The sequence below is a fragment of the Sipha flava genome, unplaced genomic scaffold (genome assembly GCF_003268045.1).
Source record: "Sipha flava isolate LNK unplaced genomic scaffold, YSA_version1 220_pilon_pilon, whole genome shotgun sequence".
NCBI lineage: Eukaryota > Metazoa > Arthropoda > Insecta > Hemiptera > Aphididae > Sipha > Sipha flava.
Genome location: NW_020272849.1, coordinates 1230713 through 1244562, shown reverse-complemented (window position 1 = coordinate 1244562; position 13850 = coordinate 1230713). Strand labels below are relative to the sequence as shown.

General features: G+C 28.1%; 1 protein-coding gene across 1 annotated transcript in view; it reads right to left on the bottom strand.

The window, feature by feature from the left end:
- LOC112683166 (neuropeptide CCHamide-2 receptor-like) overlaps window positions 1–13850 on the bottom strand; it is a 204314-nt gene that overhangs the window by 13806 nt on the left and 176658 nt on the right. The window lies entirely within an intron of this gene.

Below are 13850 nucleotides of genomic sequence, written 5' to 3'. Positions count from 1 at the left end.
ACCCATTTATCTCTACCAGATCACAACGAGACTGTGTTGGAAATATTAAATCTATTCGGTAAAAACAAAAAAAAAAAAAAAAACACAAATCGACGAATCAAATATTCCGAGGAGAATATCAAACGCTCCACGGTTGGTTTGCGACGAGGACATTTACAAAGACAGTTCCGTAATAGCTGAGTTTATAAAAAGATTAGTTTACAATTATTCCAAAGACTTGAATTCCGCTGGTAGTACGCAGTTTCGTCTAAAAAATGCTACGACAGAAGCGGATTGGCTTGCCGGAACTTCTTCTTTAACTTTAAATATTCAATATCAGATTAATTTTATAATAATTAATTAAATAATATTATTTCATTAATTTATTTCTATGGAAGAGGATCAGAGTTCTTCCACGGTTCCTCTGTCAGTCGTAAGAAGCCACTTGATTAGGCTGCGTCAGGTTGATAGCCGGTGTAAAAATTTTGTCAAAGAGTATGGAGGAGTCAGAAACAAAACTTAGGTGGTTTATTGAATAAACGTAACGTGGGGACGAAAAGTGAGTGGAAATATCATAGTTAGAGGTGGAGGAGATCTAGATGATGAAGTGTGTGATACAAGCTGGACAGGAAGTGTGATAGCTGATTCATCAGTAAAATGTTTAGATCTACCCAACGATGTAGGGACATAGAGTATGACTTTGGAGGAAGTTACCAAAGTGTTGAGGATATGAGGAGACCTATGACAATTAGCGGTGATATGATAGGTGAAGTCGAGAACTTTAAAAATTTAGTATCATTTGCACAAGCGAGTGCTTTGGCATGGATGAATAACATAGAATTAAGTGCAGTTGGATGAAATTGAGAGAAGCGTATGGCGTTTTATGTGAAATTTTTTAGGAGTGTAATGAGATCAACTATGCTATATGGTTCGTAGTGTTGGATGATTGATAGGAGAATAGAACAGAGTATGAGTGTTGTGAAAATGAGAATGCTTAGATGAATGAGTGGAGTGACAAGAGAAGATAGAATAAAGAACGAATATGTGAGAGGTAGTATTAGTGTAGCGTGGATAGTGGACAAGATGAGAGAAAATAGATTGAGATGATTTGGGCACGTGATAAAGCGAGAGGAAACAAAAGCGGATATGAAAATGAACGTTGAAGAGAAAAGAGGAAGAAGAAGATAAAAAAAAAAGATGGTTGGATACGATTGAAAACTATGAGAGCTGTTGGTGTGTGCATAGGTGATGTAGAAAATCAAGACGAGTGGTGGTTTTGAACAAATGTGGCCGACCCCAAATAGTTGGAAGAAAGGTAACGGAAAAGTAGATTATTTAATTAATTTGTATGGTACTAATAAATGCACTAAAGCACTGTTTATGTTGTTATTTATATTAATTAGTATTATTTTAAATATTTTTGTTATTAATTTAATTGGTATCTTTTTCTATCTATATTATCTATGACTTCTTACATTAAAAGTCTCGTTATATAAAATTACAGCAACTTATAGCATTTTTTTTTAAAGTAATTTTATTAATTAAATAATTTTTCTTAAAGCAGTTTTTCGTGAACACATCATTTAATATACGGTATAATAACGCACATTAGTCGTTCAATGACCATATCAACACTGACATTTTCACCGATGGTGTAACTTTCAGGAAACTCTTGGGTAAGAAGGAGAGGGTAGGGTTGCTAATTTTAGAGGTAATAAGTTTAAAATATAGTATGAGGCTTCCGAAGTAATCATATTTTAGAATTGTATATTGTTCATTTTGCGGACTCAAATAATTTTCTATCATTTTCAGGTGGCACAGGGGCACGTTAACTTTTCTAATACCGTTTAAGGGAAACCAATACATAATATTATAATATTATTATTTATTTTATTTTTATTTTTACTTATATTAATATTGGCATACAGTATATTTAACATATATTATAAAGTAATAATAATTATATTTTACTACTTAAAAGCTTAAAATATTTAACATTGTTATGTTAAAAAATTTAATTTCATATAAAAACAAAAAAAACTTTATCAAAAATGTATGTTAAAATCAACACAATTTTACATGAGTTACGAATATTTTCATACTTAACTTTTCATTGAATATAAATAATAATATAGTGTTGTAGAATTGAATGACAACGTATGTATAACATATAAACTAAATTAAATCACTCAAAATAATCCTTCTCAATTTTTGTTGTTGAATTTGCGATAATGTGGTTATTATCCCGATTTAATATTAATGATTTAGTATTCCTTAAAGTCTTGTTGCTATTTACTCTAAAAAATCTTTAAATACAAATCATTTTTTCAATATAGTTTTTTTTTTGTTAATGATGATAGAACAAATTTATTTACAAATTTAATTAATTTTACTAAAAATTATAGATGAAACTAAAAAAAAAAAAAAAAAGAAGTAGAAAATGATTTTGAAGTTAAAATATTTATTGATTTCAATTAATAAACAATTATTTCCGTCATAATAAAAATATAATTATAATATAATTGCATGAATTGAGCATTGATTTTTTTATGGAACACTATAATAATTATTTAAAATAATTCATTGATGAGAAATATAATATATATGATATAATAATATGAGCGATTCTACAATTACAGAATATTTACATTGCCCAATTACTGCCGTGTATGAGATACGAGAAATTAATGAGCTTATACACAGTAATATGAGATATTATATATAACATATATCTTATATATATCTTTATATATACATAATTATAGCTTGTGTACTTTTTGAGTACATTTAATTATTATTATTTTGCCTAGGTGACAAAGTGTTTTAGTAAATTTTGCTATTGAATAACATAATTTATTAACAGTAAGGTGTGATATTTTTAAGATGAAAAAATATGATAAAAAAAAAGGGTCTTCGTATTTTTTTGGTTTTTCAATTTTTTACTCCGATTATTACTTTTATTACTCCGTCATACATAGAGAAATTTATTTGCTATTTATAAATTTATTGTTTTAGTCTTTTTTGTTATTGACCGAAATTGCGTATTTTGTTTCATTTTACATAAACAGTTGCACATCATACATTTCTTACTATTTTTTTTTTATACATATCATTCACAATACATGTCATATTTAAAAATTTCCTTTGGTAAAATTTATGATTTCTATAATACTCGTATGAATATTGATATTAGGGTTAAAATAGCTATGCAATCGATAATATAGCAGCGTATAAGACGTTAATATCTGACAATCTAACTATTGGAATAATTAAATAAACACCATGGACTACTTAATTTTTAAAACTGTTGACTTTTTTTGATAATGAAATGTTGAATGTTAAATTTTGCATTATTTGTAAGGGTATACTCGATGGTATTGTAGAACTTGGTGTTAAACCAATAAAATTATTTTACGATGGAATTTGAGAACCAAATATTTGTGTGCTTATGTGTATGATGACGTAAGAAAGATAGAGATTTAGAGAGTTAAAGTGAGAAGGAGATAGATAATATATATATTTATTTTAAATCAGTATCAAAAGCTATTAAAATAGTTTAATGTCATTTTTTCACAGTTCAAAAAAATAAAATACATTGTTTTTATGTACCGAGTGTTAAAAATTAAATTAATATGGGGAACAAATTTTTATTTATTTTAAAAGAACATTAACTCCATTATATTTAATCAACAATAAGATCAAAAATCCAGGACAAAAATTTTAATTTGCATAGATAACATTCAAAATGTTAGCTGTTTAAATAGATAAAACAACCATAATTGTAATTAAACTTGTACAATTTGAAAATTATACGAGTACAATGGTTTCATCATCATATGCGTTCCTCGAGTCGAATCATTTTATATCCATCATGTCGCATTTTAATGCGATGTACAATAAGACGGAATAAGGAAGCTGCATTTACGCTTTAATATTTATTTTTTCAATTACAATAATTGTTGAGGCACGATGTATGTGACGGGAGAAAACGATCTATCCATTTATATTATTTGTAGTCGATAGAAATATTGCTCGCTGTAAAAATATAAATTATAGACGTGTTCGCGTGAAATATGAAATTAACGTTTCGGTGAGTAGCAGGAATTATGGTCGAAACGGCCATACACAGTTTACGCGACGAAGTTACCAACAGACCGTTCTATGACGTTGAAATCACGCGTATCTCAGTGGTGGGTGCACGCGGCGGAACGTGTGACGTGACGCTAACTGATGATGCTGGTTTTGTTGTTAAACTTTCGGGATCGTGCGATAAGTCATCCGAAGGACCGAAATTACGTTTCAGACGCGTTCGACGGCGACGTTGGCTCGCCGAGTGATTGAGACGACGGGTATATGCGCGGCTAAAGGGAGATAACATAAGTCATCGTCGCGCGAGCGAAACAATTAGATTCCGGGCGCTGCCATCGGACTCGCGTGCTGGCAACCACGCTCGCGGACCGAACAAATGGCACGGACGTGAACTCGAAGACTCCGTCGACCGAAGGGTTCGGGGGTCGGGGTGGCTTCGGTGAGGCGTGACGACCGCATGAATCTCGGGGTGTCGTCGAGAACAATACATTACATGCAAAGGTGGAACTAGGAATTTTTACGCCCGGGTAAAATGTTAAAATTACGTCCTATAATATTTACCAATAATTGAATATTCTTCTTGAGAATTTTTTTCTAATAATTAATGTACAATCATACTTATTGAGTTTTGACATAATAACAGTATAAAAAAAAAAAAATAAAAAAAAAATTAAAAATATCAAATTAGTTGTTAACAATTACAAAAATTCACCCTCTAAAATTTTACGCCCGGGGATGAATCATCATCTTCCAACCCCTATTTCCGCCGCTGAATACACATATAACGGTATATATTCGTATATGGATTATAACTAAAGACCGGATTTAATAGATATTGCAACTTTTATTGATACCATGTAAATCAAATCTGATCAAATATGTATACGAATCGGATTAATTACAGTCTTCCTATTTAATTTAATAATATAATTTTTTTCAATTTTAAACGATTTTGCAATTTTGCAATTATTTCAATTTTTGAATACTTCACATGATAAAATATAAAAATTATTATTTCTAAAGTAATTTTACAATAAAGTATAACTATGACGTACATTTTTACATGAAGTCAAATGTAGTTTAGCGTTTTTAAAATTATACTTAATATAAAGTTATCCAAAAAACTCACAAGTTTGAAGAAAAAATAGTTGATTACTTAATAGTTTAAATATATTTAATGAAATTGAAAATATTTTGATAAATATTCCGGGTCTCGATGAGAAAATAGTTAAAGATAAATTAAAATATGTCTTAGAAAAAATGAAGGATATAGAACTATTAAAACTTACTCTGAGGTTATGACAGGAAATCAAAATGTTAATTTAGATATAGCACCAACATTTTTACAGCAATGTTGGCAAATTTTTAGTGCAATTTTAAGATATTTTCAATGCAATTATATCCGGTCCTTAGTTATAATGTTTCGAGTGAATTATACGTATAGGCTGGCTAGTGAATATGATACATATGGTCGTCATCGCGGGATAAATGAAAAAAGGAGCAAAAAATCGAATCCGATTTTTCCGGTCGGCGAAACGGCGCCACAAACTTACTAACCTAACGTAGCAGCATCAAACGCGACGACGGACGATCCGTGGATGTGTATTTCATATAATTAAACATGATAATAGTAAAAGGTTTTGATTAAATAAGGATTTAATTTTTTTAGAGGGAATTATAAATAGAATTTGACTATTCAAAGGATTATTATTTTAATGAAACAAAAAAATTTATTATTTTGATAATATATAGCTGACGGTTGACAATTTTCAAAATCTTCATCTTACCGTCACTTCCATTATAAGTGAAAACCCTTTTTTCTCGTGCCTCTCCCACAGTAGTTTGGGTAGTTTTTATTATTTAGATATAAAAATAAAAAAACAAAACTCGCATTATTGTTGAATCAATGCCTTTCATCAAGAATTTAAAATAAGTGTTAAAAAACACATAAACGTGTTTGTGGATGATTAAGAGACCTAATTTTATTTAATTTTAATAAAAAAGAAGGTATTTAAAAATTTATAACGTTGTACTTGTTTGCCATTATCATCAGAATAAAAAATATTGTCTTTGAAAAGTGAAATTACTTCAATAATAATTGATGGTTCATCTGTAGGTTTTCTACCCATTTTGTTAACAGATTAAAATAATTTCATTAATAAAAAATTAAATGAAATACAAAATAATAAATTTTTTTTTTTTATTATTAAAGGAAACTTTGTTTACAATTAGTTTCAATAATTATAATGAATAAAATATAACATTTAAAAGTATATTAAATTAATGATAAAAAAATATATTACAAATAAATTAAATTTTTCAGGTTGATGAAGAATAAATAATAAATTTAAATTACTTAAATATAAAATTATGAATGGTAGATATATTAAATCATTACAACATTCGTTCATATCATACATACATACGATAACCTGATAACATAACGATAACTATTTGTTTAAATGGGAATGACAAAATATATTGTGAATACATAATTTTTTCTGCAAATTGAGTTATTTTTAAAAATTCGATTTTAAAGTGTAGAATGTTTATTTGATAATTAATTATTAACTAATATTATTATTAGTTATTAATTAGTTGATTTATTTTTTTTTTTGTTAGTTTTTTTTGTTTTTAATTTTTTATTAGGATTATAGTTTTATAATTGATAAACTCAGCCGCCATCGTGACTCTCACATTTGTATTACATATTAATAATATGGTTTATGGTTTATGATGTGCAATAATATACACAGATAATACTTTCACGTCTTAAGAAAATACATTGACCAATTTAGATAAATATTGTAAATTTCAAATACCAAATTCTGATATGCATTGTATAAAACGTAAAATTGGAAGAACTACACTTTTTTTATTTTTTATATAATAGAAAAGGTTACAATACAGATATTTAAAATTATCAAATAAATTCAAGCAAATGGGAAACAAAACAGTCGTAAGAAAAATGAATTATCCGAAGTGTTTAGACTAGTGGGGGCTGTAGACATATATCCACAGTTCTTCTTCATAGCTTTTGGTATTGTATAAAAACTATTTTCGAACAAATTCTAATAATTATCAAGCAAATTAAAACAAATGACGAACAAAATATGTGCAAACAAAAATAATTTTCGGGAACATCTTTGGTGAGGGGGCGAAGGACATGTAAGTGAAATAATCTTATATTAACCATTAGGTGTGTTCGATCGAGCTATTATATTCGTATCTGGCCACAACAACCGGTTCACTCCGATAAGATGCAGACGATGGAATTTTCGCGAATTTTTTGGTCGGCGCACTTCATCGCGCTGGCATCACGCTCCGAGGCGGCACTTGCAACCAGGCAAGCGGGTTGCGCAGATCGTCTGTGCCAATTTGTATTTTGTGTGTTTTTTGTTGCCTTCCTGTTGGAGATTGTCATCACATGACTGTGCGAGACACAGTACTGCCTCCTAAGTCTCCGTTACGGGTGTTTGGTTGGGCCATTCCATAGACCAAATAGTTGTGCCGTGGTCCGTCATTTTCGTGTGCGTGGTTTGTACTTATCACATTCGCCATTCAGGCCATCGGCAGTGTCACCGTCGTCGAGATTGTCCAGTGAGCTGTTCCGGAGTTTTCGACATTTGTCGGTCTTGGTGGCTGTCGCACGTGCTGTGTGCACGGTCGCGTTCGAGGTATTTACGATTGCAACCAGTGACGCGTAGCGTTACCTGAACTCTTTTATAGTTCAAAATGCATTATTATAATTATTGTTAATTTTTTTTTTTACAAGATCATTATTATACCTTTTGTTTATTATTATTATGATTATTAAGTTATATTCATATTTGAGTACTTTAAATCTCGGGTTGTATACAATCAATTGTATAATTATTATCATCGTTATTATTATAGGATATTTATTTTAATATAAGTTAACGTGACCATAATTTATGTTATATACTTAATCTCTGAAGCTACCTCTGTTCCTCATTCCCTTTTTGCTGATTGACGTTATATATATATATTATATATAGTCGGGTTTATTTCGGGTGTAGCGAGGTCGTTGGATTACCTCTGTCCGACCATTGAGGTTTCGCGTACAAAGTGCATAAACCATATATAACGATCATCATACAAGTGTCATTTAAATTATGCAGGATAAAGTTATACAAAATAGAATATTCTTACATACTTGCTTTAAGAAAATATAACAAAATTATATCTATAAATATAATATATTATATTATAATATTGTTATAGAAATAATTTTGTAATTCAATAAAAATGAGTATTAACTATACGCTTATAATATGTTGATAAGTACTTATCTATACGTCTGTTAGTATTTAGTCTTATAGATTTCTTATGCTGTATACAAAAATAAGTATAGTAATATATTACCTGTATTATAGATTTATCCATAGAACCATTTGTTTTTATATTTTAATATTTTTTTATTCTTCGTTATAGAACTTTCTGATATTCTATTGAACTACTTTTGTACTATAATGACTATTGAAAAAAAAAGGAACTTATTTAAATAATTAAATATGTCATCGGGTACATTTTTGGTTAGGTTAAAATCTATAACGAAATATCGCATGCAGTCATTACTTTTTTGTGTTTGAATAATTTCTAATTGTTATTTTCGAAACTTTATTTTGTCATACTTTTGAAAGCTTTGAAATAGAAATTCTGAGATTAATAAATGTTCAACAGGTTAATCATTATCCAGTTTTAAAAGGAGTTTTTTCTTTTAAGACTCATTTGTCGACAATGTATTTTCAGATTCTTTATTAATCCATGGTCTATTTGTTGTAATTTCGTTTTGTATTTGGAGAGAAAAAACTAACTTAACGTCTAGTAATTTTGTCGTTGAATCAGGTGGGCAGTTGTTTCAAAGGAGAACAACTTTTTTTTTCTCAATATCCATTTTGCCATTAAAGCGAACAAGTCATTAATTTAAAATATAATTTGTCATTCATGCTTTTTTTTTTAAAATCGTAATCAAACTATAAAGATTTTACTCCATTTAAATATATAGGCTATTTACTTTTTCCAATCAACAAAGTTATATTTTTTCTTTTTCAGCCATATTGTCATAAATTACTACAGTCCATGATTTTTTATTATTTTTTCTTCAAAACATTTATAATTTTTCAAAAATAATTGTCTTATTTAGAAAGCGCTTGAAAAAATGTCGGTTTCATCTACGTTGAAAATTCTATTAGGTTATTTATTTAAAATTTTTTTTTTGGAACACTTCATCTTTCTAAAACACTGTTATAATATTATGTACTTCCTTCTGATATTACTTTTGATGTGACGCAGTGTCATATTTTTAATTTGTCTAACCCACTAGAGCACTGGCATTGATTTGAAATATTACATGTCCCAAAAGTCACATACATGCAACTACTTTTTCTTGCATAAGGTTCAATCTTATATTGGCATGTTTTCACCAAGCACCATTTTTACTTCGTGTATAATTGTTTTGTCTACATCATTGTATTTTTTTTTTAATCGTTATCTTCCTCGTTTAAAGATTTCTGCAATTTTTTAATTATCTTCAATAATAGATGGCATTTTGAATATACCGTGGATAAGTTATTTTCCTGTCTCTCTCAAAAATCAAATTGTATTTGTGAAGCTTAAAATTTTTATTTTTACTTACTAACACCGACTTAGTTCAAAAAACGTAATACGAATTAATGAACGGAACAAAGGACGGTTAATAGACATTTTAAATAATATCAACATCGGTTATTTATAAATAACAATAATTTACTGTAATAATTATATTGTAATACTGTATAAATTGCTGTATAAAAATAACTTAAAATTAGTTCCTTTTATAGAAATTATTTTAAATTAAAATCTTATTGTTTGATGAAATAATTTGTTTTATAAAGAGTTTCGTAAAATAGACGTTTGATAAATAGAGGATCCTCTGTATATTTAAAATAAGATATAATTATATAATTTCATATTAAATTTTCATTGTGTATACTATTTTTCGTTTCTCAATATTCAATTCGTAAGATTCATACACTTAAGTCTGACTCAGTGATGTAAATTTTTATTTTTATTATTTTGTTTTATTAGACTTAGGTAGACTTAAATACTACTATAGTAATCGTGTATAACAATATAAAACTATAGCAACTTAAATTGTTTTATACGCACTTTCTACCAAAAGGTTTTAATTGTCATTATCGACTAGCAATCGTTGAAGACGAAAAATATTTTTTGTAAATCTTTACTTACAATGGTAAAAAGCTTTCTTCTAAAATAGCTAGATAATTTATATTAAGATTGTAAAAGAACATTAGTGAAGACTAATATCGACATTAATAGTAACATGGATAAAATAAGTACAGTTACTGAAGATATTGAGACTATCGGAAGAAAATTTGTATAAAATTACTTCGAAGCATTGGCGAGCAAGCCAAATTCATCGGCGTTGCATCAATTCTTCAATGAAAAGTCAATTTATGTGTTTGCGCAGCACGGACGTCCCGATCATGAATACACGGTTTGTATCTCATTGGATGGGTTAGGATACAAATGGCATACAGAAAATGTACGGTAACGGTTTGCTCGATGAACACTGCGGCCAGGACACACCCGACGGAGTTAATGGTTTCGTCGGTTTGCGAACTTTTAAGCCCAGAGAACAATGTCTCAATATGTTTTGTCCAGATGTTTGTAATTAAACGTGTTCCGTGGACCAGAATAGATTTCCAGATTATCAAGACACAGACTAAGTTAGAAAACGAAATCGTGAAGATTTACTTTCGAAAGCTGTTTCCATATCAATTATAGCTTGTAAAAATGTATTATCAAAAAAATTAAAGGACTCGAATTATATTTTGTGGTTATATACCCCACCGACAAAAATACTGCAGTTGATGACGAATTTAAAAAATCGAACCAAAACTATCCTACAAATTCAACAAAATTATGAAATTAGAAGGGGTTGTCGATAAGGAAATCGCAGGAAAGTTTCAGGTTATAGGCAAGACAACGGATTGTGATGGAAAATTAAATATGTCTAGTAAACAGAGGACGGTATGCTCGAGTAATTCAAGTGCTCAAGTTGTGCGGAAATTTGCCAATGAAAAACTTATTAAAATTAATAGTAAATCAAACAATTGTAATCAAATCACTCGAAGTACTGAAATAATTTCGAAGAAGAAAGTTACGGAAAATCTATTAGTCAATATAAAAAATACTGTGATTAATGAAACAAAAAGTAAGATTTAGACCTCGTAAAAATATATTAAATATATGAAACCGTAAACTCCATATACCTTATTATTGTTTTACACCAGTCGAACAAAATATATCTGGAAAACGGACGGCAAAAAAAACTAATGTCTCCGTCAAGAAATAAAAAGTCAAAACAATGTACAATCCATCATATTTAAAATACCCGTTAGCTTGAATAAAAAAACTTTTATATCTTACAACTATTTCGGTTCTCTAATGGTTGACGATGAAATGGTGAATAGTGAAAACGATGAATGGTTATACGCCAAAAGATATCAACGAGGATTTGGTGGTAATTCTAGAGCCAATCGAATCGGATAACGAAAAATGATGTCATCCTAAAATACTTCAATGAGGAGAATATCGTGGAATCGATGGTACCAGAGAATAAATCATATTGCAGTAATATAATTTCGTACATTGGTCGAATCGGACGTATTTATCGTTGGGCATTTATCAGAGAAGTCATTTATCCGTTGTTTTTATCCGTGTTTCAATATGACGTTCTACATTTAACACGATGACGCACTTTTTAAGCCCGGAAAATTGTCTACTATATTTCGGAATGTATTATAATTTTTTGTTTGTGTTTACTTAGAAATATACATTATATTTTATAGTACCGAAGAGTTTTTATAATGATAATAGTAACTTTTTTTTTTTTATGATTTCATTATAATTTTATTAAAAAATGCATAACACGAACAAATTAGATATGATTTGTATTATATTAATGTGAGTGAATGTAAAATAAATGGATTTTATGCGTATTATGTATTCTATAATATATAAGTATTCTCGACTAAGCAAACATATCTACGTGAACATAATTATACGACGGGAGGTACTTTATAAGTTATATTAAATATATTCATGAATATATTGTCTTGACTTGTTATTGTTTTACACATCATTATATTGTTATATGTTCCTTTCCTAAGTAAACTCGTGGGACCCATTTTCTCATACAAGTCGAAAAAGTATGCGTTTAATTATATTTGCTAGTATATAAATATTTTTGTGTAATAAACTTAGTAAATTCATCCATTCACACATTATGATGTAAATAAATTATGATTAGTTGATCAAATTTCTGGACAAAATTTAATGCGATGATGACTTATGGCGTGATAAAATGGAGATGATATTATCAAAATTCCACAATGTTTTCCTCAATTTTTAAAAAAAAAAAAATGTTAATTACTCGTCGTTTCAACTATTTTATATATTTTTTATGTTTTATTTTATATATTTGTTTATTTCAAATGTATTTTTAAGTATTTATTAACTGTTAAAGAAGAAAACATTTCATAAAACAGTTAAACAAAATCCTTTCCTTGCAGTATATAGTAGACAATATTATAATTATTGGGTAATCTTACAACAACCGCTAATCTAGGGATGTATTTAGGGGGGGGGGGAGGCGAGTGGGTATCATCGTCCCGGGTGGCACATTTTTTTGGAATCAAAGGGTGGCAACATTTTTTTGTAACCATTATCTATTTCCATTCGTCAATCGAAAAATTTTAATATTTAAGATTTTGCACAGTGACCACATTGCGATTTTTATTTTTATGATAATATTATCAAAAGTTGATCGCGTAAAATTTGTAGATAATACATTTTAATTTTCTTGAAAATCGTATATGTATACGTGTAAGGGTGGCAATAAAACTATACTTGGGGCGTCAAAACTTTAAATACATTTTTGCGCTAATCACTATTGTAAAAATACCCAAGAATTGTTTGACAAGTATAGATATTATTATAAAATATAATATTATAATTTATAATACTTTTAATAATATTATAGTAAATATTAAATTATTAAAATTTATCATTGATTATAAATAGTCACCTATAATTAACAATTATAAAATTATATTATTTAATTAATATTTAGCTCGAGTAAAGAGAGCTTAGGAAAAAAACGTTTTATAACTTTCGATGTCTGAATTTTTAATAAGAATGAAGAATGATTTCTTTTAAAGATTATGATTTCATATATAAATTATACAAATGGCTAATATTAAAAATAATCTGATGGCGAAAAACAATTGTTCTCTAAAAATAGTTAAAATGTTTAACAATATGATTAATGATATAATACTTTTTAAACAACATAAAAAATAGTTTTATAACAAAGTAACGTAAAAATTAAAAAATAAAAATGGAAGGATACAATACTTAACCATCTTCGTAGGTGTTATTTTCATACGTGCGTGCTATGGACAGTATCTGAAATTAAGGTAAATTACTCGGGTAATAACAATAACTAACATAATTTTAGTATAGTTTTGATTAATTTAATTTTTTAGAATAAATTATGATATGGTATGTATATATATATTAATTATAATATAAATGAATACGTTAAATTATCAGATATTAATATATGCTCATTGAATAGTTAATTTTTTTAAATGTAATAAATTATTTAAAATTTTTGTATTATAATAATTTTTAATTTATGTTTTATAAAATAATATTTAAAATTGTGATTTTAGTTTAAAATTTACTTTAGA